Raw genomic sequence first — 23,891 nt, 5'->3', positions numbered from 1 at the left:
ACGTGGCAGGGTGGCTCCAGAGAACACCTTCACACCCTCTGCTATAACCACAACTAACCAACATCAAAGTGACTACCTTTGGTTTTGATTTGGCCAATATAAAAGGTCCAGCCTTATTAGGAGGTTGATAACTAACCAGAATTTTTGAACTACTGGCTCATTGATGATGACTCTAAGAGATGAGTAGAATTGATCAAAAGTGTGATTCTTTTCAATAATAAAATTAAGTAGAGACACAAACATTTCTCTGATAGTGGTTTTTGCTGATTTGTGTCCATGTGATTTATCTGTGAGCTGCTGTCTTTCAGTATTGATGGCTTCACACATAAGAGGGAATGTATCTCCCATTTCCAAAACCTCTTGATGCCTACTATATAGCCTTGGATGAAAATTTCTAACATTGGAACCTTCTTTATTTCTTCCATTCCTTTGTTTCTCCACACTCAGTTCGTTGCTGAATCTTCAAATTCATTTTCTTATTTTGTGTAGGAGAGATTTGCTAACTTGCAGGACCTAGGTAGAAAAACTGGCTGGAGTTGTGCCATTGTCAAAGATGTAAAGAAGGCCAGGTGTTAGAAATGAAAGCCTTTCTAAAGGACAAATCTCTCAGGATTTCCTTGCTTGAGTACATTTGCCTGGGGCCTCCCACTTTTGGTGGTAGAACTTCTGGAGTGAAGCCCAGCCTCAGAAGGAAGATGTGTGGTATGTTGACTACCAGAAATTGATAGCTCAATTTGTCCCAAGGGTTAACTCTAAGCTCTATAGGGCTTCATTTTTTCTATTCTTTTTAAAAGGTTGTTTTTATTAGCTTGGATTCTTTGCCCTTAAATGATCCATTTTCCTAGTGTACTCTTTTATGCAAAACTTACTTATTAAAACTTCTTTCATCTTTTTTGTTTTATTGTCTTATCTTTCTTACTGTATCTTATCTAGTCTGAATTTTTAGTTTGCTATTTTATCTCGTTTTATACTGTTATCTTCTGTTATCTAAATTGTATGTGTTTGCTTTGCACTTATGGTTTTAGTTTTATTTACACTTTATTTTATCTTCAAGGGCAAGAGAAAGGCATGAGGTGGATAGCTGGAGGACAGTCCCTAACCTATGGGAGAGCCATTGGATTCCTTTGTCCTTCTAACTAACTAGTCCTTTAAATTCTCCACTCTTCTTTCTTCTTTCTTTCCAACAATGAAATTCTGACATAAAATATGCGAAGGCAATTATGTCTTTTCTCCTAGTTTACCCTATCTTCCCAGGATAATGATATTTATTTTTAGAGCCAGTGGTTTTGAGTTAGAAATGTGCTATCTCTTGGGGCACATGGGTGGCTCAGTCAGTTAAGCATCCTTTGGGATTCTCTCCGTCTCTCTCTCTCTGTGACTCTCTCTCCCTCCCTCTCTTTGCCTTACCCCCCACTTGCACTGTCTCTCTCTCTCAAAATAAACAAACAAACAAACAAAAAAGAAATGTGCCATCTCTTTAGAAACTTCCTGATTCCTTCCTGATCTAAACCCCAAAATTTAGTTTCTATTTTTTTTTTTTTTTAACAACTGCTGGGTATTGAGGAAGCATTGCATACAAATCATGAGCTACTGAGAAAAACACAGGTGGGGTAGGTCCTTCTCACACCATGTTTGATCCTCCTCTAAGACTGCGGCTGTTCTCTCCCTTCTCTCCCATGTCCCAACCCTATTAAAAGCTCTAAGACTCACGAAGCACTCTGATCACTGGATAAATGGTCTCCCCAGCGTGAGTCTCCTTCCCCATGTTTCTTCCTCGTGAAACGCTTTCATGTTGCTTTTCTTGAAATGTATCCCAGTTGGCAAATGCCTCCACAAGTGCTGCATGGCCCATGCAAGGAGCCCAGACTCCTCATCCTGGAGTTCAAGGCCTTCAGGTTATCTCCAGTCTGCTTTTCCAAATATATCTCTAGTTCTCTCACTCACATTAGACTAATGAACCAAACAATGGTTCATTAGTCTTCATTTATGGCTTAAATGTCTCCATGGATGTTTTTGTGCTCACACTCTTTATTAATGTATTTTTGTCCATTTGAGAATGTTAATATTATACCCTCCCTTAAAGCCCCTTTCCAACTTTTTCACTACGCTAGGTGAAAATAGTCAACTTTTCTATGATGTTCCCTGGAGAAACACTATTTTATAGGATTAATAAGGGTTTTGGCCCTACATGGCTCTTGTTCAAATTCTGACTGTACTATGTGTTAATTATTTGACCTGGCAACTTATTTAAGTTTTTGAGCCTTGTTTCCACATCACACACACACACACACACACACACACACACACACAGAGTTTCAATTCCTGAAGCTAAAATTCTCATTCTATATAGTCAAGTTTCCTATGTTTTCTGATTCTATCTAGATCTAAGAGGCTTTTTACATATGAAAATACACCTCTGTTTGAGAAATGCCCAAGTCCTCCTAGACAGACCATCTTGAAAACAAGTCAATTTGCATAACCATCTTTATACTGTTGAGGCCTATTTGTATCTGGAGTAATTTCAAACTGTGCAAATATACTGACACGCAGTATACTAAGTAACTAAAATTAGTTAAAGACACTAAAGTAATCACCTAAAAAGCCCTTGGAAGTGTTAGTTGAGCAGGAAATTCCAACAGGTGCAGGGAAATTAAGGGGCAAGGGGCTTCTTGTGGAAGATGAAGAGAGGGTAACAATTTGTTAGCTTGGCAATAAACACATCCATCAGTGCAAGGAAAGCAAGGGTAACTTTTACCTGATTATTCCAATTTTATGATGGGGCTATTTCGTCAAAGGAATTTAGCCAATGGGGACAAACCCACATGAGTACAGGTGTACCTGGGGCAGCACAATATGCCTAAAAGTATAAAGGCAGAATGAAATTTGAAACACAACTAGAGGGAAAGAGAATGGTGTTTTAAGTGAGGAGTAGTCAGGGATGAAAGCTGTTTTTCTTTATTTATTTTTTTAATGTTTGTTTATTTTTGAAAGAGAGAGAGAGGGGGGCAGAGAGAGAGGGAGACACACACAGAATCTGAAGCAGGCTCCAGGCTCTGAGCTGTCAACAGAGAGCCCGACACAGGGCTCAAACTCAGGACCCTCAAGATCATGACCTAAGCCAAAGTCTGACACTTAACTGACTGAGCCACCTAGGCACCCCTGAAAGCTGATTTTCAAGTGAAAAGATACCTCTCTCTGATCTTTCTAGGTTAGTATCACTTTAGTTGAATAAAAACAGACTGGAAGGGGTAGTACATATGCCAAAAAATATTTACTTCTCACAGGATGTATTAAAAATGTGGAGATTTCTCTATCTCCTCTCCTCCTTCATAAGAATTGAGAGACCCAATGGACTTGCAGCTTTCTTAGTAAAGGGAACATAGACAAGTTACTTTGAGCTGAGTGGAGGAGGAGGAAATAAGGCAAAATGCCAGAGTGTCAGCGACTGTGGCTTTGTGGCCACAAATGTGGAAAGCCCATTGTTATATTTGAAGCATTTAAAGGGGCACCTGGGTGGCTCAGTCAGTTAAGCGTCCGACTTCAGCTCAGGTCATGATATCACAGTTCATGGGTTCAAGTCTTGTGTCCCACTCTGTGCTGACAGCTCTGAGCCTGGAGCCTGCTTCGGATTCTGTGTCTCCCTCTCTCTCTGCCTCTACCCCGCTCACGGGGGCTATCTCTCAAAAATCTCAAAAAAAAACATTAAAAATATCACCAATTATAGTATTTAGATACTATATGTGTATATGTGTATGTGTATTTAGATACTATATATGTGTATATATATATATATATATATATTCAGAGTAATCATAAGTGTTACTTGTATGCATACTTATGTATATGGGATGCTATAGTAATTTCAGTTTTATAATACTAAATATTATCTATATACTATATATATGTAAATTATTGAGTGTCTAGCATATGCTAGTTTATTAATGTTATCTAAAGAACTTAAAGCAACTCTGAAAGGTAGATATTTTCGTTTCAGTGATATAGCAATTGTACCTCAGGGTGCTGTGACTTAATCAAGCCAGCTCAAAGTGGCAGAGTCCCGGGGCAGTGTCACTAGTCTGCAATCTCTCTGACTAAAACAAACAAACAAAAACCATGCAGTTTGTACAACAGTGAATCATCCAGAAGAGTTTAAATAGTGTAAAATTTATGTATACATAAATATTATGTATACCAGACTATTTTGTGATTCTTACTGCTTGATATTTTAGGTTTCATTATCCTTATGTGGATCAAAATATTATCGGTTTATAAATTGTCTTTTATTTGTTGACTGAAACTATGCATTCTCTAATTAATGTTTTCTTTGTGAACCTAGTTCGTGCAAATGCTGGAGTCACCAGGATGCTCTATTTCCACCACCAAAGCTCCTGGCTCCTACCGGCACCTGTTGTCGACGAAGGCAACAGCCAAGGGGTCAGGTATTGTTTTCATTTTGGCTTCTGAAACTTTACCTAACAAGAAGCACAAAAAATGGCCCAAACAATAATAAACAATGCAGTCATTGGCCCTTGTGGTAAGCAGTGCTGAATCTAAACGACTGGGTTGAAGGCCAGAATGTCTTGCCTGGGGACAAGTATGATGCTGGCTCAGCAGTCTCTGGCTGGCTCTGGAAGTAACCGTCAGTGAATCAGGAACCAGATAGGTGATAGAAAGGGCTGTAAAAAGGAGGGCCAGCATCAGGGAAAGAAAGCTCGGGGAAGCAAAGAAGTGAAGGAGAGCAAAGACTTTGGGGAGAATAACACACTGTGTGGTAGGACCCAAGAGATTACCTTGTTCTGTGTGCAAACTGTCACGGACATACCACAGCTCCCGTGCATCCTCAAACTGGCAGGACAGTGACACGCACCTCTGAATACACTGCATGTTTTCCGAGCCTGATTTTCCTCATCTTCGTCAAATTATTTTGTGAGTAGGGACACACCCTTTATATACATACCTATGGCATGAATATATGCTACAGACTCTAAAATTGAATAATTCATCATTTTTAGGATTGGTATCATTAATTCTAATGTTTGTCTTTGATAGAACAAACATCCTTCATCTTCATTATACTGAAGTTCTCCCAACCTCTCTCAGAAACACATATCCATTTATGTTTTCAATTTACTTTGTGCTATTTTTCAAAAAGTCAGGTCAAGACCTAATTTCTAAAGCAATCTTAACAGTGCTTTATTGTTCACCAGTGACTTATATGATTAAGGAATCTATCAGGATTTTTTTTGTTGTTGTTCTTTCTATAGCATCTCCTTTGCCAATATCTCATTCTCTGTGGTTTGCAGTTCAGCATCTTGAATAAAAAATCATATAACAAATGGGTGTTATACTTTAGAAAATGGCAGCTCCATTTCAACAGCTACATAATTTCTTAGAATTTGTGCTTTCTTATTGTGAACTTCAATCATCTAAGTATAAAAAGGCATTCAAATTCAAACACTTAAATATAACATCTACCTGAGATTAATAAGGCACTATTAATCTTTCAGCCCTAAGACTGGTACCCAAACATTTATTTTTAAAAAGAAAGTCCAAACAATTCATCAAAAAATAAATGGGACTGAAAGGTTGATACTCAAATTATTAGATTACTGAATAAGCCACTTTGTGGGAACATTATGGAAGGTACGAAGAGGTGAGGAAAGAAGACAGAGTGTGACACAGCCATAGATCCCATCTACTTTTAGATTGCCAGTAAAGAGCAATTCAGTTCAAGGCATATAAAGTAAAAATCTTTTCAAATCCTCAATTTACTGGTTGCACACATGCCTTGTGGCAGGTTTAGATAGGAAAACAGGCACTTAAAGGGGCAGTGAATGAACAGCGGAAATGGACTTCTTATTAAATGAAACGGCATTCATTTAGCATGAATGCTAATGGCACTAGGGCATGTGGATTCTGGAATGACTGCGATATGTCTCTTGTTAGATCTTATGTGCTAAAGTAACACTGATGTGGAAAACATGAGAGTATTCTCACAGTGGAATAGATAGCCCCCATGATGTGTGGCTTGAAATGGACTGACTGTAAGACCTAACGATATATTAATATTTTCCTCAATTTCAGATATTGTCTTAAACCATATCATATAATAAGCCTAAACTGAGTAATATCTAAAAATTAATAGGTTAAATTTGCTGTAAATTAGGAGAAGGCTACCATACCATAAGCTGTTCCATATGTGCTCAGAATTGACCTTCATGAAGATAATATATTAGTTGAAATAATTCTATTATGTTCCTATGGAAAAGAAAAATAGACTGTTGACATAGAAAAATACTGAGCGATACATACATATACCATCCAATAGAATTTTTATCATGCCTTTTAGAATATGTTGTTCTAAGTGAAATACATAATATAGAATGGTCTCTCTCTCTCTCTGTCTCTGTCTCTGTCTCTCTCTCTTTTAAAGAGACAGGGATAGTGTGAGTGGGAGAGGGGCAGAGAGAGAGAGGGAGACAGAATCCCAAGCAGGCTCCACATTGTCATTGTGGAGCCTGACATGAGGCTTGAAGACATGAACCCCAAAATCATGACCTGAGCCACACTAAGAGCCGGATGCTTAACCAACTGAGCCACCTAGGCACCCCGATATCATAAAATGGTCTTAAATGACTAACACTCAACTAATATTAAATGAAATAAGCAGATAGGTATTTAGTATTAATAACAGTATAAATCCTATAATTTATATTGAAATATTCTTTTGGGAAATGTCTATTAAATTTGTTTGTTTTTCATTCATTCATTTATTCATGCATTAATTTCTTTCAACTGTTTAAATCTTTCTAGCAGCTTATAAGACTGTTATAAATTATTTTTTAATGTTTGTTTATTTTGAGAGAGAGAGAGATAGAGCATAAGCAGGGGAGGGGAGGAGAGAGAGGGAGAGAGAGAGAGAGAGAGAGAGAGAGAGAGAGAGAGAGAGAATCCCAAGCAGGCTCTGCACTGTCAGTGAAGAGCCTGATGTGGGCCTTCAACCCATGAACTGGGAGATCATGACCTGAGCTGAAATCAGGAGTTGGACACTTAACCAACTGAGCCACCCAGGTGCCCCAAGACTGTTGTAAATTATAATTTGGAAAAGTATAATTAATTGCCCCAAGAAAGACAAGGAATACACACACACACACACACACACACACACACACACACACACGTACATATATGTATGTATATACATACGTGTATATATAAACATACATATGTGTGTATATAGATATATACATATATGTGTGTATATACATATATACATATACATATATATGTATAAAACATGGAGAAAAATACTTTCTTAAATTAATTTTTAACAAGTGACAGACTTTTCAAGTGGCTAGAGCAAAAGAAATGACTGATTATATAATTTTATTCTTAATAAGGAAAAAGTTATATCAGTTTTTGAGGAGAAACTTTTTTTCCCTTGGATTTTGGTAATTCATTTGGTCTGAATTATGTATTTTTTGAGTGCATCTTCTCAAATAATCACTGGGTCATGTATTGTAAATGTCATTAGCTATATCAACATGGTGAATGTAATACCAATTTATATAGCATGCATATATATTTATATTTGATTTGATTTCTGTGTGTTTCACCATAGTCCTGGCCTTGTAGCCACTCTTCCCTAGTGACCCTTGTCTTGTCACTCATCTTTAGAGCAAGATATCAATTACTCATCCAAACACTGTCTCCCTTCCCCTAACTCTGCCTAAAAAAAAAATTGTTCTTTAGACACAGGTTATATCACAATACATGAAATGCATGCTAACTTTTCAAATGATAAAACGACATCAGAGAACTTTGAAATCTCTTCCCAGATATAAAAAGGTGCTTTTAGGGGCACCTGGGTGGCTCAGTTGGTTAAGTGTTCGACTTCAGCTCAGGTCATGATCTCTCAGTTCATGAGTTCAAATTCCTCATCGGGCTCTGTGCTGACAGTTCAGAGCCTGGAGCCTGCTTCGGATTCTGTGTCTCCCCCTCTCTTTCTGCCCCTTCCCTGCTATCTCTTTCTCTGTCTCTCAAAAATAAATAAACATTAAAAATTTTAAAAAGGTGCCTTTACTATATAATTAAACTAAACACAATTTTACATTATTAATAGGTTCCTAGAGGAAAAGAAGTATGCTGATGGTAGAGAGTAGCTTTAGGTCAGCTGCAGGGTAGTTAGGAAGGAAAGCTGGATGTGAGGTGGAGGGACAAGGAGATGCAGGAACCCATGAGGACAAACTGGAACCCATGTTTTTCTTCACTTCCAGCCTCAGTCATGTTGGTGACCGATGGGAGAGGCTAGGATATCTTGACAGTGTTAGACATGTGTCTAGACCAGGACTTGGAGAAACTGAGGACAAAGATCTGGGAGGAGATTGAGGAGTTGTGTTATGTGCTACCCAGGTCAACAAAATGAGCCAGTAGGTCACTGAAAGTATACAAGGGATAGCGCTTAGAGTTCTGCACTAGCCTTCAGAACACACAAATTACTACTTCTTCTCTTCTTGCCAAATCCCATATAGATTTTTACACGAGGTAAGTAGCCAAACCTAACCCAGAATTATACAAGGAAGAAAAATCTGGGACACCTAGCTCCAGTTTAGGCACACTGATACAGCCCAAAGCCACCACAGTCTACTCTTTGTCAAATTGGCATCCATACACACCTTTTATTCATATTAAACTTCCTTAGTAGCCATCTTCCAAAATAAGATACAAGTCCCTCTATCTATGCTAAGGGAATGTTCATTCCTCTTATAGCTGAGCATACTTACATTTAATTACTGAGAAACAAGTGTAACTACCTCTAACTTATTTTAAGGAACATGGAAAAAGGTAAGAAAAACGGTGACTATATCCACACCTTTCTCTTTCTTCATATTAAAATAAAGAAGATCTTAATAATTATTACAGTTCTTATTTCTGTCACTGGTCACATGGTCATAGCTGGTATTTAAACTGGCTTCTTCCACTATCTATTCAGTATTCCTTTTGTTTGCAGCTGATAGTGATTCCTTTCTTGGTGGGACCCAAGACTTAATTCCAGAATGGTATGAGCCAGTAGCAGTCCAACTTTTATTGGCTTGTGGTTTTACATTAACTTTTATCACAAGACATGGAATTATTAATACGCTCCTCAGGGTATCGTGTGTATTCCAAGCATAAGCACTCATATTCTCATGGTGGAATAGCAGCTCAATTTGCCCCTTGAAAGTCAAGATCAACCATTCCACCAACAATGTAATTTGAAAGTGGCCTGGTGACAGTATCAACTTCCAAGGTTTGAAGGAACTGTGGCTGCATTCTCTGGCAGGAGCATTCTTCCATTTGAAACTAAGCCCTCTGGACTAGCAGACCCAGAGTTGTGGGTTAGGGCTGAAAATATTTTGTTAGCTCATCAATGGGGGTAATGAAAGGCTACTTCATCTCCATCTTCAAATCACAGAGATATAATAAGATATAATTCTACACGTTTATATCTAAGATATAAGTATTTTTGTTTATTTAACTTTATAGAGGTACAGTTTGTATATAATAAAATGCATACATTTTAACGGTATCTTTTGATGAGTTTTCACAAATTTACATACTGTGTATCACTCCTACAATCAAGATAAAGAACATTTTCCATCATTTTTCATTTCCTGAAGAGTTCTCTATGTCTGTTGCTGGCAATTCCCCCACTCCCTGGCCCCAGCCAACCACTGATCTATCTAATGTCAATACAGATTATTTTTATGTTTTCCATAATTTTATAAACATGGATCATAGAGTATTTACTCTTTGGCATCTGTACTTTTTCATTCAGGATTTTTTTTTTCAGTTTTAAGATTCATCTGGTTTTTTTGTTTGTTTGTTTGTTTTTTACATATCAGAAATGTATTCTTCTTTTGAGTATCATTCTGTTGTGTAAATATATCACAACTTGTTTATCTATCCCTTGTTTTATTGACATTTATGTAGTTTCCAAGTTTTGGCTATTATAAAAAAAGTTGCTATGAATATTCTTGTATGTGTCTTTGTGTGGACATGTTTGTATTTTTCTTCAGTAAATACATAAGAAGAGACTTTCTGGATCATATTGTAAGTGTACCTTTGATTTTATAAGAATTACCAAGCTTTTTAAGAATTGGTTTATTTATTTTCTCTTTTTTCCCTATTTTTCTTTTTTGTTTCAAGCTCATTTATTTATTCCAAGAGACAGAGACAGAAGGGGGCTGGCAGAGAGAGAGGGAGAGAGAGAATCCCAAGCAGGCTCCATGCTGTCAGCACAGAGCCTCACTTAGGGCTCGATCTCACAAACCATGAGATCATGACCTGAGCTGAAATAAAAATTTTGATGCTTAGCGGACTGAGCCACCCAGAAGCCCCAAGAAGTGGTTTATTATTTTACATTCCTTTCAAAATGACACGAGTATTCTAGTTGTTCCATATCTTTATCAACGCTTAGAATTGTCAGTCTTTTTAGTATTATTCATTTTCATAGGTTGACATTGGTGTTTCATTATGGTTTCAGTTTGCATTTCCATTATCACCAATGATAATAAGCATTTTCCTGTGCTTATTGGCCATCTGAATATCTTCTTTCATGAAGGGGCTGTTCTGTTCAAATATTTTTATCCATTTTTAATTTTTTGTTTTCTTAAATTGAAAGAATTCTTTACATATTCTGGATGTCAGTTCACTCATTATTTTATATATACATGTATATATTTATAAATAAATATATTTTATAAATAAGTATATATGTATTTTATATATCTGCAGTTTTATGTTACATGTAAGATCTCATAATCTCCATTCTTTGGCTTGTGTTTCTGTTACTTAGCCATCATATTCAAAGAACAGGAGTTTTTAATTTTGGTGACATTGATTTTATCAGATTTATGGTTCATGATTTTGGAGTGTTACCTAAATACTCTGCCTATTTTGATACACAGATTTTCCCCTATAATTTCTTCTATGAGAGAGTTTTAGTTTCACATTTAGTTCTATTTTTAGATACTTTTTGTTTATGTTGTGAGGTAAGGGTTGATGTTCTTTTGTTCCAACATCAGTTATTAAAAAGGTTCTCCTTTCTTTATTTTGTCTAATATTAATGTATCCACCTCAACATTCTTATCTTGACTGTACACACTTGTTTTCTTCCTTAATTTTCAACCTGTTGTGTCTTTGTATTTAAAGTGCATTTTTATACACAGACTATAATTGGTTTTGCTCTTTGAGCTACTCTGACAATATCTGTCTTTTGGTTGGAATATTTAGTCTAACAATTGAAATTTTAAACAAACATTTGTAATAGCATAAACATACAAAATACTTGGGAATAAATTTAACAAAATATGTATAAAATTTGTTCAATATGAACTATAAAACCATGCTGAGAAAAATGGAAATACTGAAATAAGTTAAAAGATGTATCACGTGCATATACATGTTCAACTGAAATCATGTGTTTTGTGCACATGTTGCCTGTGCATGTATGTGCTTATGTGTGTAAAGCAAACAATTTCAAAAAGAACAATTCTCCTTGTTTCATATAAGAAGTTTTCCCACTGTGTCACACAGCAATGAAATGTTAGATTTGAAATTTGAATCCAGTTTTGTCAGGCTTCCAAGTCCATATTATTTCCAATACGTGATATTACCTGTCTGTGTCTAATTAGCATGCTTAAATATCCTAATTCTCAAAAACTTCTTGCTTGTTGAGCAGAAAGAGAATGATGCATTGATCTTATAACCTGGATCAATTGATGTTGGCCCCATGCATTGACCTTTGCCTGGTTCCTTCCTAATACTATGTTAGCTAGATGGCAGATGGGTAAGGATTATCACAAATCTACCTTGGATTACACTTCACATTGCTTATATCAGATTTTAGAAGAGTCCCAGGAAGTCTTCCCTGAATCACTTAATAAGAAAATTAATAATTATAAAATAGGAGACATGAGAGCTTTGAAAACGTCAGGGATATATGTAACTTTACCACATTAGTTACATGTGGCACTCCCAGTCTATTTCTACATAGAGTTAGTGTAGAATGGAACGTAGAGGTATCCTACCAGGCTTGTTGAATGGGTGAAGATGGCAGAAGGGATGAGAAAATGATCTCCTACTGTGAAGCTAGCCTTGGAGGGAAATAGCCTAAACAACAGTGCAAACAACATCTTTAAAAAGGAGAAAATTAGCTTCAGAAAAAAGAAGAAAGAGATCCAAGATGGGACTGAGGAGATATTTTAGGTTTGGGGAAGACTCTTATCCAGAGGCAATTTATGAACACTAGAAGGCTTGAAGAAACTTCAGATTGACACACAATAGAAGTTCACGTTCCTCAGGCTAAACTCTAATTCTAAAAGACAGGAGTAAAAAGGTAGTCAAGTGGAGGGGCACCTGGGTGGCTCAGTTGGTTTCAGCTCAGGTCATGATCTTAGTGTTTGTGAGTTTGAGGCCCCTGTCAGGCTCTGCTCTAACAGCGCAGAGCCTACTTGGGATCCTCTCTCCTCATTACTCTCTGCCCCTCCTCTGCTTGCACTCTCTCTTTCTCTCTCTCAAAATTAACAACTTAAAAAAAGTAGTCAAGTGGAGGATATTATCATGTTTCTTATGAAAATAAAGATTATTTACTTTTCATTTATTCATTCTACAAATACTATTTGACAACCTACTAAAAACTATCTTGGCAGAATACTGAGGGTAAACAAATGATTCAGACATGGTTCCTACCCTCAAGGAATGTACTGTTTATGCAAAAAAGTGAATAAACATTTATAAAGTAAGAACTGTATCAGGTTATGCAGTGGTTTAACCACAACCCCCAAACCTAAGTGGCTTTGCAAAACACAATGCTATTTCTTTTTCATGCATTGCCTGCTGTGGGTCTGAGTGCCTCCATATGTTGGTTTATTGTTTTAGCTACTTCAATCTTCTGACAATCTCACATTAACAGGTGATTTGAGGATCATCATGACAGAGGAAGAGAGAGCTAGAGAGTGGAGCAACAGAATTATATATCCTACCAGGAAATGACACCTGTCACTTCCACTCATATTTCACTGCGCAAGTAAGGTGTATGGCTTAATTTTGTGGCAGGTAAACAGAGGAAAACAGGCATTGGTGAAAAGTGCTGACTCATACAGTATGCTATGTAGAGGTAGAGTCAAAAGACCATGGGTCACTAATCGGTAGCAGAGGGGAGAGTGGCCACTGCTTCCACTTTCTTCTAGTTTTGGCATGGAAAAATAAGTTAAGTTCTGAGAGACAAAGTAAAAGTAAAAGAGAGAAAATCATTAAAATAAGAGTCTTCCTGTACACTCCAATTTCTAACACAGATAATAAAAAAATGAATTTTGCACCCACTTTTAGAAAGTCCTATGAGAAATGCAAAATAAATAGAAGATATGATTCTGGCTCTTAAAGATCATACGATGCAATAGGAAGGTGAGGCAAAGCTAAAGAAAGGCAGTAGAAACTGATCAATCTGATAACCTCTGAACTGGAACTCTTTATTACTCCCCTACATATATAGGACAATGATAATGATAACCTTGAGACTCTGCAAAACCCTAAAGTGCTTTCAGAATCATTAAAGGAAGATTAAAGTATTTGCAGAATAGTTTAGGTTTGAGGCTATTAGTGAATTTTACTACTAGACAATTGGCCATTCAGGCACCATATATATTACATATCTCTGGTAACTTGAAGCTGTGATGAACTAGAGTATCCCATTCTCTGATCTTTTATAAGCAAAATTAGAGAAACAGATAAACATTTGTTTCTAGCAACATCTGCACAGAATTACTTATGCATATCGAGCAATCATGGTGATTTATAATGGGAATGAGATGTAAGTGGGTTAAGTAGGAATCTATATAAAAAAGCTATCTGAAGAAGATGAGTATGTTTTGCAGCAGAGGTGAGAGGTAGTTTGATGCATAGGGAGATAAAGGTGGGGAAGCCTCTCGGAGAAAGAAATGAGGTAATTTAGAAACAGATGTGTGAGCTAGGTCATATTAATTGTGTTTTGTGGCTAGAGTGGAGTATATAATGCAAAGTAGCAGGGAGAAGAATGTTCTAGTAATCAGTAGAGTCTTAAAGCCTATGACCAGGAATTTTTGTATGGTCAAAATGCAACTTTAAATCCATTCGGGTTCTCAAAAGGCAGGCTTGGAGATTCAGTTCCTGGATTTGTTTGTAAGGTAGGTTGGATAAGGAGAAGCTATTAAAGTGGTTGGTACAGACATGGATGCCTTGGAATTGCCATAATAGAAGTTGAAATACTAAAAACTATAGGGAAGAATCGACAGATTGGAGATTCCTAAGATTTCTATCTGAGGCACTTTTCTTTAACTATTTCAGTGATCATATCCACTGCAATGATGCCAATTATCATCTATATGCTTATAATTCTTATCTAGAAGTAGAAAAAAATATCATATAGTGGTAAAGTGCGTCTCAGTAAATGTTAGCTATTATATGTCTACTAAGATCTATTTATTTTCAACCAAAGTTTGTATATCCATCTGCATTTTGGCTATTTCCATCTGAATACCCAAAAGAAACCTCAAACTCAACAACAGGTCTAGAATTTTCCTCCGTTTACTCTAACCCACTTTTGTGCTGTGTTTTCTTTTTATTCAGTCTATCGAATATGCTTCAACATGTTCATCACTGTATCTCCATGTTTTTGCCACATAGCACATACTCAAATATATTAGCATGTGAATATTTCATATGAATAAAGACTAGATAAGAGCAATGAAGCTGCTGTATTTTGAGTATGACTCCATGGTCATAAACTTAGGTAGAAATGCTTTTGGAATTTTAGAGAAAAGAAGGTGGGCATGAGAATTGGGTCCCAATTGTTGGCATTACTTGACAGTTGCTTTACTTAGCAAATGCTTTGTATTAACAAAGCACAAAGGCAGTTTTTTCAACAAGCCGTCCTTTGTTGCTTTGAAATGTTTTCGCCCCTCACCAATTTTGTCCTCTACCTCCAAAAAAAAAAAAAAAAAAAAAACAAAAAAGCAAAAAAACACAACATTGTGGCAAAGAAAGAAAAAATAAAACTCTGCCATGATGGAAACTCAGTGTCCTCTTGGCTTATGTGACTCTTAAAATATAAGAAGACACATTCTTCTCTGGAAAGATTCCTGAAGGACACAAGTCTAAATCATTTTACAGGGGGAAAAAAAAGACATGCTTTGATGGATGGATAATAAAAGTGTGAGGGAAGAAGAAGGTATTTCAGATGAAACAAATGACAGATAAAGAGGATTAGTGAAGGGTCAAAACAATGTATGAAGATATCAACATTTCTTGCCCAATCATTCAATAAAAACGTCAACAAGCAAAAGGCTGGTTGGCAATAATACAACCAAAATGGGTAATTTAAGTAGAGAAAGTAGTCTAACTGAGCTCAACGTGGCTATTAACACTTATTTACTCATCCCAGTGGAATAAAATACTGAAAGACAGGAGACTGAAGTGAATAAAATTGTATCCAATTTACAATCAAATGAAAAGATAGTGGGCTTAGAGCCAAAAAATATTCCTCAATTAAGCTCTTTTCAATGACTTTAGTTTAACTAGCTGGAATTTTATTTAAGGTTTTAAAAAACTACTCTCTTGTTCAACCTTTTGAAAAGCAGGATTTTTCTTTTAATGGGTAATCTATTTCTTTTTATAAAATGAAAGTCAGCAATAACTGGTGTTCTGCACATATGGAAGCACAATAAAATTGACACAGAGAAATGGAAGGCACAAGCCCTATTCTCAGACACCTGATGTTCTATGAAGAAGAATATATGGCATTTGGGATATAAGGACATATAGGTCATGGGCATGCGGCTCACTGGACCTGCCTCAGTTTCCACTTCAAAAATACTTTATTATTTGTTAATCAACTTAGGTGGTAAGTGATAACAGAGGTTCTATGCTTAATATAACCTCATGATTTTTAAGATGACTCTCCAATTAAAGTGCAGTGTAAGGCCAAAGTATTCCACTTAAGTACTTCTCTTGCTCTATACTAACATATGCAGTATAATTTATTAAAATTTTCCTTCCTAAATACATAAAATTTTTTTACAATTATGGAACTTGAAGAGGTAAGCTTTTATCTCCTGGCAAATTCTCTTTCATTATGACGCTGAATAAATTAGAAGTTATTATACTAGGAAACACATTTCATCTTTCATCTTCCTTTTAAATTTTTAGATAAAATCACAATATAAATATATAAATACAAAGGTATGTGATGTTTCTGTGTTAGAATATTCAATATAAAAGGATACTTTTAATAGGTTAAAGGTCTGATTGTTTAAATGTTAAATAATCAAATGTAGTGTTTTATCTCTACACACACAAACGAAGTTGACAAACTGTAAAATAGGCAGAAAGCCTAATTCAATCAACAAATATTTGTTTCTCTGCCACTAGTGTTGAGTGCTGCAGATGCTATAGAGCAGAGTGATGTATAGTCCCTGCTCTCATAGACGCGCTCTGTGGACCACCACTGCAAGGGCCCTTATAGGAGTTAAAATAACATACATTTATAGAGAACAAATACACAGCAGAGGAAACTGGGAAACAAAGCAACATGGCAGCACTATTAACTGGAGAAAACTTGCAATGGCTCCATAGAGGAGATGGTATTTAAGCAGGATTTTGAAAGATAGAATGAACCTGTAAGGAGATAAGGTGGCAGGGCATTTTAGAGATTGTAAGAGTACAAGCAGGTGGGAAAGAATGAGATGGATTTGGGGGAAGTGCTGAGTAGTCCAAACTAGATAGGGACTGGTAGATAAGCTTCAGTTAGACTGATGTGTCATTGGAAGGAAACTGGTAGATAAGCTTCAGTTAGACGGATGTGTCATTGGAAGGCTCTGAATGCCAGACCTAGGTTTTTGTATACCTGTCATGTATAACATGCTTGTTTTGCCATGCAATCTGCCCTAAACAAGAGGCTATCTCAAAGTCACTTTTAAGTACCGATGACCTTGATCTCAGAGTCTTCAGCAAAATGCATGGAGATCTGTCTGACTAGGTTTTCTTGAATTCTTAGTCTGCTTAAATGCATGTGGTAAATTGTTTTGTTTCCTTGATGATTTATGTCCTATTCAACAGATGCTCCAGCAACACTCTTTATAACTGCAAACTACTCTTTATAGCTCTTTATAACTACTATTTATGAATGCAAACATTTTTATAAGTTTATTGAAATATAATTCACATACCATCAAATTTACCCTATACAATTCAGTGGGTCTTAGCTCATTTACAGAGATGTTGTGCTACCATGACTGTGGGGAATAAGCTTAGGAATTCTCTGAGCTTGCACTGATGGGTTTACAAGGCATAAAGAATTAGAAATCCATAGAATGTATATATCCCAGTTTGGGTAAAAAAGATTAGGTTAGGTAAACGGGGTAAAGACCCCCAGTATAGGACAAAGGTATAGGAAGAGGGAATCTAGGGATGAAAACATCCAAGATGAGGTAAACAAGATTAGTATTCAGGGTGGAAATGCTCCCCAATTTAGTAAAATAGCAGAAAACTGCTTTCACAAGAAGGAAGGACTAAAATAGGTAAACAGGAAAACAGGACTTTAGACTGCAGCAAGGTGAAGTTGCCCAGAGAAGAGCTAATTAGCAAAAGAAAGGTGCCTCCAAAACCCCCTTTTCCCCACACCCATGAGTTAATGTTCATGGTTTTATTGTCCCTCTGTGCATGCCTATCACGCTTGTAAGCCTTCTGATCCTAATGTAAACAGAGCAAGCACCCTTACTTGGAGCTCGTGTTTCCTCCCGGACATTAGCTCTCTTGCACTTTTAATCCTGCGTTCTGCTCTCTTGCTGGACAAGAAAGAACTTCAGACCCAGAGTCTACGACACATTACCACTATCTAATTTTAAAATATTTCTATCACCCTAAAAAGAAGCCCCATACCTAGGAGCTATCATTTCCCCATTCTTCTTGCCCTCACTCCCAGGAAACTGCTAATCTACATTCTGTCTATATAGTTTTGCCTATTCTGGACATTTCACATAAACAGAATTATACGGTATGTGGCTGTATTGGTCAGGGTTCTCCAGAGAAACAGAACCAACTTTCCTGTTGAGATATGATGAAGTATATTATATGAATTGACTCATGTGATTTTGGAGGCTGAGATGTCACAGAATCTGCTAGCTACAAGCTGGAGAATGAGGAAAGTCAGTGGTAAAATTCAGTCCAAGTCTGAAGGCCTGAGAACCAGGGGAGCCAATAGGGTTACTTCCAAATCCAAAGGCCCAAGAACCAGGAGCACTGATGTCCAAGGGCAGAAGAAGATGGATGTCCCCTCTCGAGAAGAGAGAATTGCCCTTTCTCCATGTTTTTGTTTCATCTGAGTTCCCAGTGGATAAAGTGATGCCTATCCACATTGGTGAGGGTGGATCTCTTCACTCAGTCTACTGAATCAAATGCTAATCTCTTTCAGAACACCCTTTAAGCCACACCCGGAAATAATGTTTTACCGGCTATCCAGGCATCCTTTAGGCCAGTCAAGTTGACACATAAAATGAGCCATCACAGTGGCCTTTTGTGTCTGCTTTCTTCCACTTAACATAATGTTTTCAATGTTTATCCATGTTGTAGAAGTATCCGCACTTCATTCCTTTTTATGTCTGAATAATATTTTACTGACCACAATTTGCCTATCTATTCATCAGTTAATGGATATTTGGGTTATTTTCACTTTTTTCCTATTATGCCTGATGCTGTTCAAAAGATTCATAGACAGTGTTTTTTCTTTGGATGTATGTTTCATTTCTTTTGGGTATATATCTAGGAGTGGAAGTGTTGTGTCATGGTAGCTCCATCCTTAACATTTTGAGGAACTCTCCACTATTTGCCAAAGTGGCTGCACTATTATGTAATGCCGCCAGCAGTGTATGGTAAGTGAGCGTTTGATTTTCTTCATTTCTTTACCGACACTTGCTATTGCTGGTGGTTTTTATTTTAGTCAGTCTACGATATGCAAAGTGCTACCTTGTCACAGTTTTTATTGGTATCTCTTTAATGACTAATGATATTGAGTATCTTTTCATTTGTTTTTGCCATTTGTATATTCTTTCAATAAATCTTTCCAAATCATTTGTTCATTTTTAACATTGAGTTGTTATGACTTATTGAGTTGTATGACCTAATACATTCTGGATATAAGTCCCTTATCAGATATATGATTTGCAGATAGTTGTCCCAGTTCTGTGGGTTATGTTCTCACTTTCTCTGTGAGGTCCTTTGAAGCACAAAAGTTTTACATTTTGATGATGTCCAATGTTTCTATTTTTTCTTTCTTGTCACTTGTGTTTTTGGTGTCATATTTAAGAAACCATTGCCTAGCCTCAGGTTAAAAAAGATTTATCCGCACATTTTCTTCTGAGAGTTTGTGCAGTTTTAACTTTTATATTTAGATCTATGACCCATTTTCATGTAAGTTTTTATACGGTATAAGGTTGGGATCCAACTTCATTCTTTTGCATGTTGATACCTAGTTTGCCCAGTACCATTTTTTGAATAGATTACTCTTTTTCCATTGAATTGTCCTGGCACCACAGACACAAATATGTTTTAATGGTTACCATACAAGTTTGAACACATACTTACCTTTTACTAAATTCTTTCATCTACTATTAGATTAGATATACTATTTTCTCAGGTGAATTATTATGGGGAATATAGATGGATTAATTTCTTGTATATAAATTTGGTAGCCTTTGAAGTAGACATAAAGATTTGGTTTTGTCTCCAAATTGTGTAAGGGATCCTTATTCAAATGCTGAGGCTAATCTTTGTTTCAGAGTCTGCTTCTCAGAGAATTTGCCTGAGACATCTCTAACAAGGGGACAGGGCCTCTCAGTAGAGAGGTTTACCCGTGGTAGATTGCAGTTTGGAGCCCAGGATCTTTGTGGACAGATGTTTTGTTAAAAGACAAAGAGAAGAGGAAGACTAGGTATACGTGCCCAGTTTCTCCTTCCAAACTCACTAAATGAGAGTGGAGTGAATCAGGGGATAGAGGGTGACCAAGATTATAATGCTAACCCATAATGATGTATATGAAAAGAGACATAAAGAGGTGGAGAATAAGCATTTCCCCCCCTTCAAAACCATGTACCAAATACCCCTGGGCAAAGTGCCCTGCTCCAATGGAGAGGTCTTAATTTTTTCCTGCCTGCCTCCCCATTCCTCTTTCCCAACTTATTCAGTGGGAACAATCTGATATTCATTTTGCTTACTTATAGCTTTATGATGAGGCTTTACCACATACAGACTATAGTTGTTTCTTGGTTGTAAGGCCTTTCATATGAACAGTGAGTCATCACAGGTGATGAATTTTTCATTTCCTTTCAAGAAAAGGCCAATTGACTCAAAAACCCTGCTCAAAGCAAAGGATAAATTTGTTGGGAACATTTTCCTTCCTTCCTTCCTTCCTTCCTTCCTTCCTTCCTTCCTTCCTTCCTTCCTTCCTTCCTTCCTATCTATTTATTTATTTATTTATTTATAACCACTATAGGCAAAAAGGCCATTATTGCTAGCTTTGGTCTAAATATACTCTAAATTTTGGATAGAAATTTATGGCATTTCTACTTTGGGCCAAGAATTCATTTCTGGTCCCTATAAAATGACATTTTTGGCTCTACTTTATATGGAGCCAAAGGTTCATTAACATTTGCAAGCTGTTTCTTTGTATTCATGGTCTGATGAAAATGACTTGGGAGCCAGAAAATGTGAACCAAATTTCCATTTCTGTCATTGACTCCATGTGTGACCTTGGACAGGACTCTTCATTTCCTTGAACCTATTTTCTCCATCTACAAAATGGGGATAACAATAATAGAGGATATACGCTTCATTGCTTAATTTCCCACGCATAATTTTTTCACATAATTAAATAGCTCATGTGAATAAAAACTGGAAAACAAAAATTTCGTTATAAACGCAAGTCAACGGCATGACTCACGTTAAGGAACTTAAGACATTTCTGAAAATTTGGTATAAAATATAACACATAGTATTCTTTCCCGTTTTTAAAATAATGATGTAGCCACATTAAAAACTGTTGACTTTAGCATGTAATAACAACCATTAAATTATGTTTTCAGAAACATAGTTTTCTCATAAAACAGATGTGTCCTTTTCTCCAAAATTTCAGTACCACTAGTTTTCTAATAATTTCTAGGTTACAGCAGAGTTTTGTGACATGTAGTTTTGTGTCTCAGAGGACAGTATAATGCCCAAGCCCACATATTAACAAGTTAGTTATTACACAGCTCTACAGTATTAAAAACCCTATAAAACAGACACATTCAGAGGTAGTTTTAGAAACTCTAAATATTTTTTAATGTACATGGTATGTTAACTAACTGGAATTTAAATAAAAACTTTAAAAAGTAAATTTTTCAATGCAAACAAAATTCATGTTTTCTTTAAATAGTGAGCTCATCAGTTCAACTACTTAAAAAATTCCAACTTTTTTTACACAACTTTTAAGAAAAACCCATCTGTCATGAGAACCGGGCACATTCTGCTCTCACATCACAAAATGAAAACAGCATTTCAGATTGCTGCCGGGTCCTCGGGAGCAGGAGGGGCTCTTTATTTATTTAAAATATTTTTTTTAATGTTGATTTATTTTTGAGAAAGAGAGAGAGGGTCAGCATGAGTGGAGGAGAGAGAAAGGAAGACACAGAATTCGAAGCAGGCTCCAGGCCCTGAGCTGTCAGCACAGAGCCTGATGCGAGGTTAGAACTCAAACTGTGAGATTATGACCTGAGCTGAAGTCGGACGCTTAACCAACTGAGCCACCCGGGTGCCCCAGGAGGGGCTCTTTAGATGCTGCATGTGGCTCTACTTATCCTAAGCAAAGTTTCATTATAAAGATGGCTAGTATATAAAAGACAAACTTTTAGTTATTTCCTAGATTATAATGTAGCATTTACCTATTGAATCTAAAGAGGTTTATTTCAGCCTCACTTTTATTTTGAGATATTCAGGGACTGAGCATATGATGGAGTTCTATAGTTCTGCATATTATTTCAGCTATGTTACTGGGTAGATGTTTAGATTAAGTGTGGTTTTGCTGAAATCATGCCGGCAAAGTTACTTCAAGGGACCTCACTGCTATCACGAGGTGGCTCACAGAGTAGGTGAAGTTCAGGTGGAGGTTCAGTCGCCCGTTTGGTCATTATCAAAAAAAGATTCATGGGTGCCATCTCTTGGATATTTTTATTGATCTGGTTGGGGAGATGATCTGGGAATATGAATTGAAAGGGAGAAAAAAAAACCTTCCAGGTGATTCTAAAGTCCAGCTATGTATGAGAATCACTGTCTTACAGTTTCCTGAAGGCGTCTGGGAATTCAGGGTAAATGTCACTCATGTGATTGTCACCCTGTAGTTCCATCACCACCATGTTGAATCCCCAGTCCATGCTTTATGTGGGCTTATTTCATCCTCATGGTCCTTGGATGCAGCTGGTATTTGGCCCCTTGACTTCTATTTCATTTGTGCTCTAAACACCATGTTTATTTATTTTCCCAGTTGATGACTTAATCTGGAATAATTTGAGAATCAGGCCTGTATCTAAGTGGTTAGGGCATTTATTCATTTATTTTTTCAACATCTGTTGGGTATGTAATATGTGCCCAGCAGACACATTTATTTCAGATGTCAGAGCACAAAGGAGGGGGACCCCCAAGCACAGCAAGTCTCTCTGAGGAAGGGGGGCATCAGATGGAGACACTCAGGTGGTTGAGGTGGAAAGGTCAAAAGCAGAACAAAACAAAAACTGCAGGATATAAAAAAGGTGAAACTTTTTTTTGTCTTTTTATCCCCTTAACCCGTCACAAAATTTTGTTCCTCTCTAGGTTGTACAAATTTAGCAGCTAGTGTTGTGTTTCTTATTTAAAAAGAAAAATTACTATTACTCTGATTATTGAAGATTATTTCAAATTCCTCCTTCAAAGCTCTTTGGAAATATTAATATCAAACAGAGATTTGAAAGGCAACCCTTGAAAATCCTACCAGATTGAATAGCTCTGATTCTACTGTTATGCTCTGCTGCATCCTGTATATAATAATAATATAGGACATTAACCGAAGATTATTTTCAATCTGGGCCATCCTTTTATGTCTTCAAAATGGCACACTCATATAATAATCTTATTCTGTAATGTTGTTTCTGCCATAATAAGCCACTCTTCCTATTAACCGTGTCATGGACTGTAATAGCCCCAGCAGTGATTGAGATCCAAATGAAATGGGAATTGGCTGACTTCCGCTGGATTCTTGTTAGGTTAAATTAGCTAATACATCGACAAAGCTACCCACCATCCAGACTTCTTGGTAGCGTTTTCAACATCACGGCGGGCACTGAAGGTGCTCAGGTCGGCAGGTGGCTCTGAGGAAGGTCTTCTATTCTTGCCTTCTAGTAGCTGTGCCCCTGCTGAATCGAACGGCATTCCCATTATTTTACGGATAATTAGATGAGATGTGTTTATCGCAGCCATTTATTGAAAACAAAAAAGTCACACATTAGCAAGCTAAAATTATAATTAAAGGAAAAAGAGCCGGGGGGGGGGGGAAGCTTCTGCATAAATCGTGCCAAAATTTCAAGGGACCAATCCTTAGAGGACAGAGACGTCAGGCTTCAAATTTGATGAGTAATTTTCCTGGGCCACGCAGCACCAAATATATCATCTGACACAGTTCTTTCTTTGATTTCCACTTAGGTTTAATGGTTGAATAATCATGGCTCATAAGTTTATCTTTAATAACAGTCGCAGCAGACAGTTTATTAGCAGATTCTGCAGGCTGCAGGGCTGTCATTTGCTGTTACAGTGAT

At 36.8% G+C, this 23,891-nt stretch overlaps 1 long non-coding RNA gene across 1 annotated transcript; it reads right to left on the bottom strand.

Moving 5' to 3' along the window:
* Positions 1-5,143: 5,143 nt before the first annotated feature.
* LOC123385957 lies at positions 5,144-23,495 on the bottom strand. The gene is made up of 3 exons (XR_006599270.1): positions 23,378-23,495; positions 6,183-6,258; positions 5,144-5,311 (listed from the first exon to the last, which is right to left on the bottom strand). It is a non-coding gene; the product is annotated as an uncharacterized LOC123385957 (long non-coding RNA).
* Positions 23,496-23,891: the final 396 nt, after the last annotated feature.

Source organism: Felis catus, chromosome B3, assembly GCF_018350175.1.
Source record: "Felis catus isolate Fca126 chromosome B3, F.catus_Fca126_mat1.0, whole genome shotgun sequence".
In the NCBI taxonomy this organism is placed as follows: domain Eukaryota; kingdom Metazoa; phylum Chordata; class Mammalia; order Carnivora; family Felidae; genus Felis; species Felis catus.
Note: the sequence above shows the minus strand (reverse complement) of the source record. Positions and strands in the feature narration are given on the sequence as shown.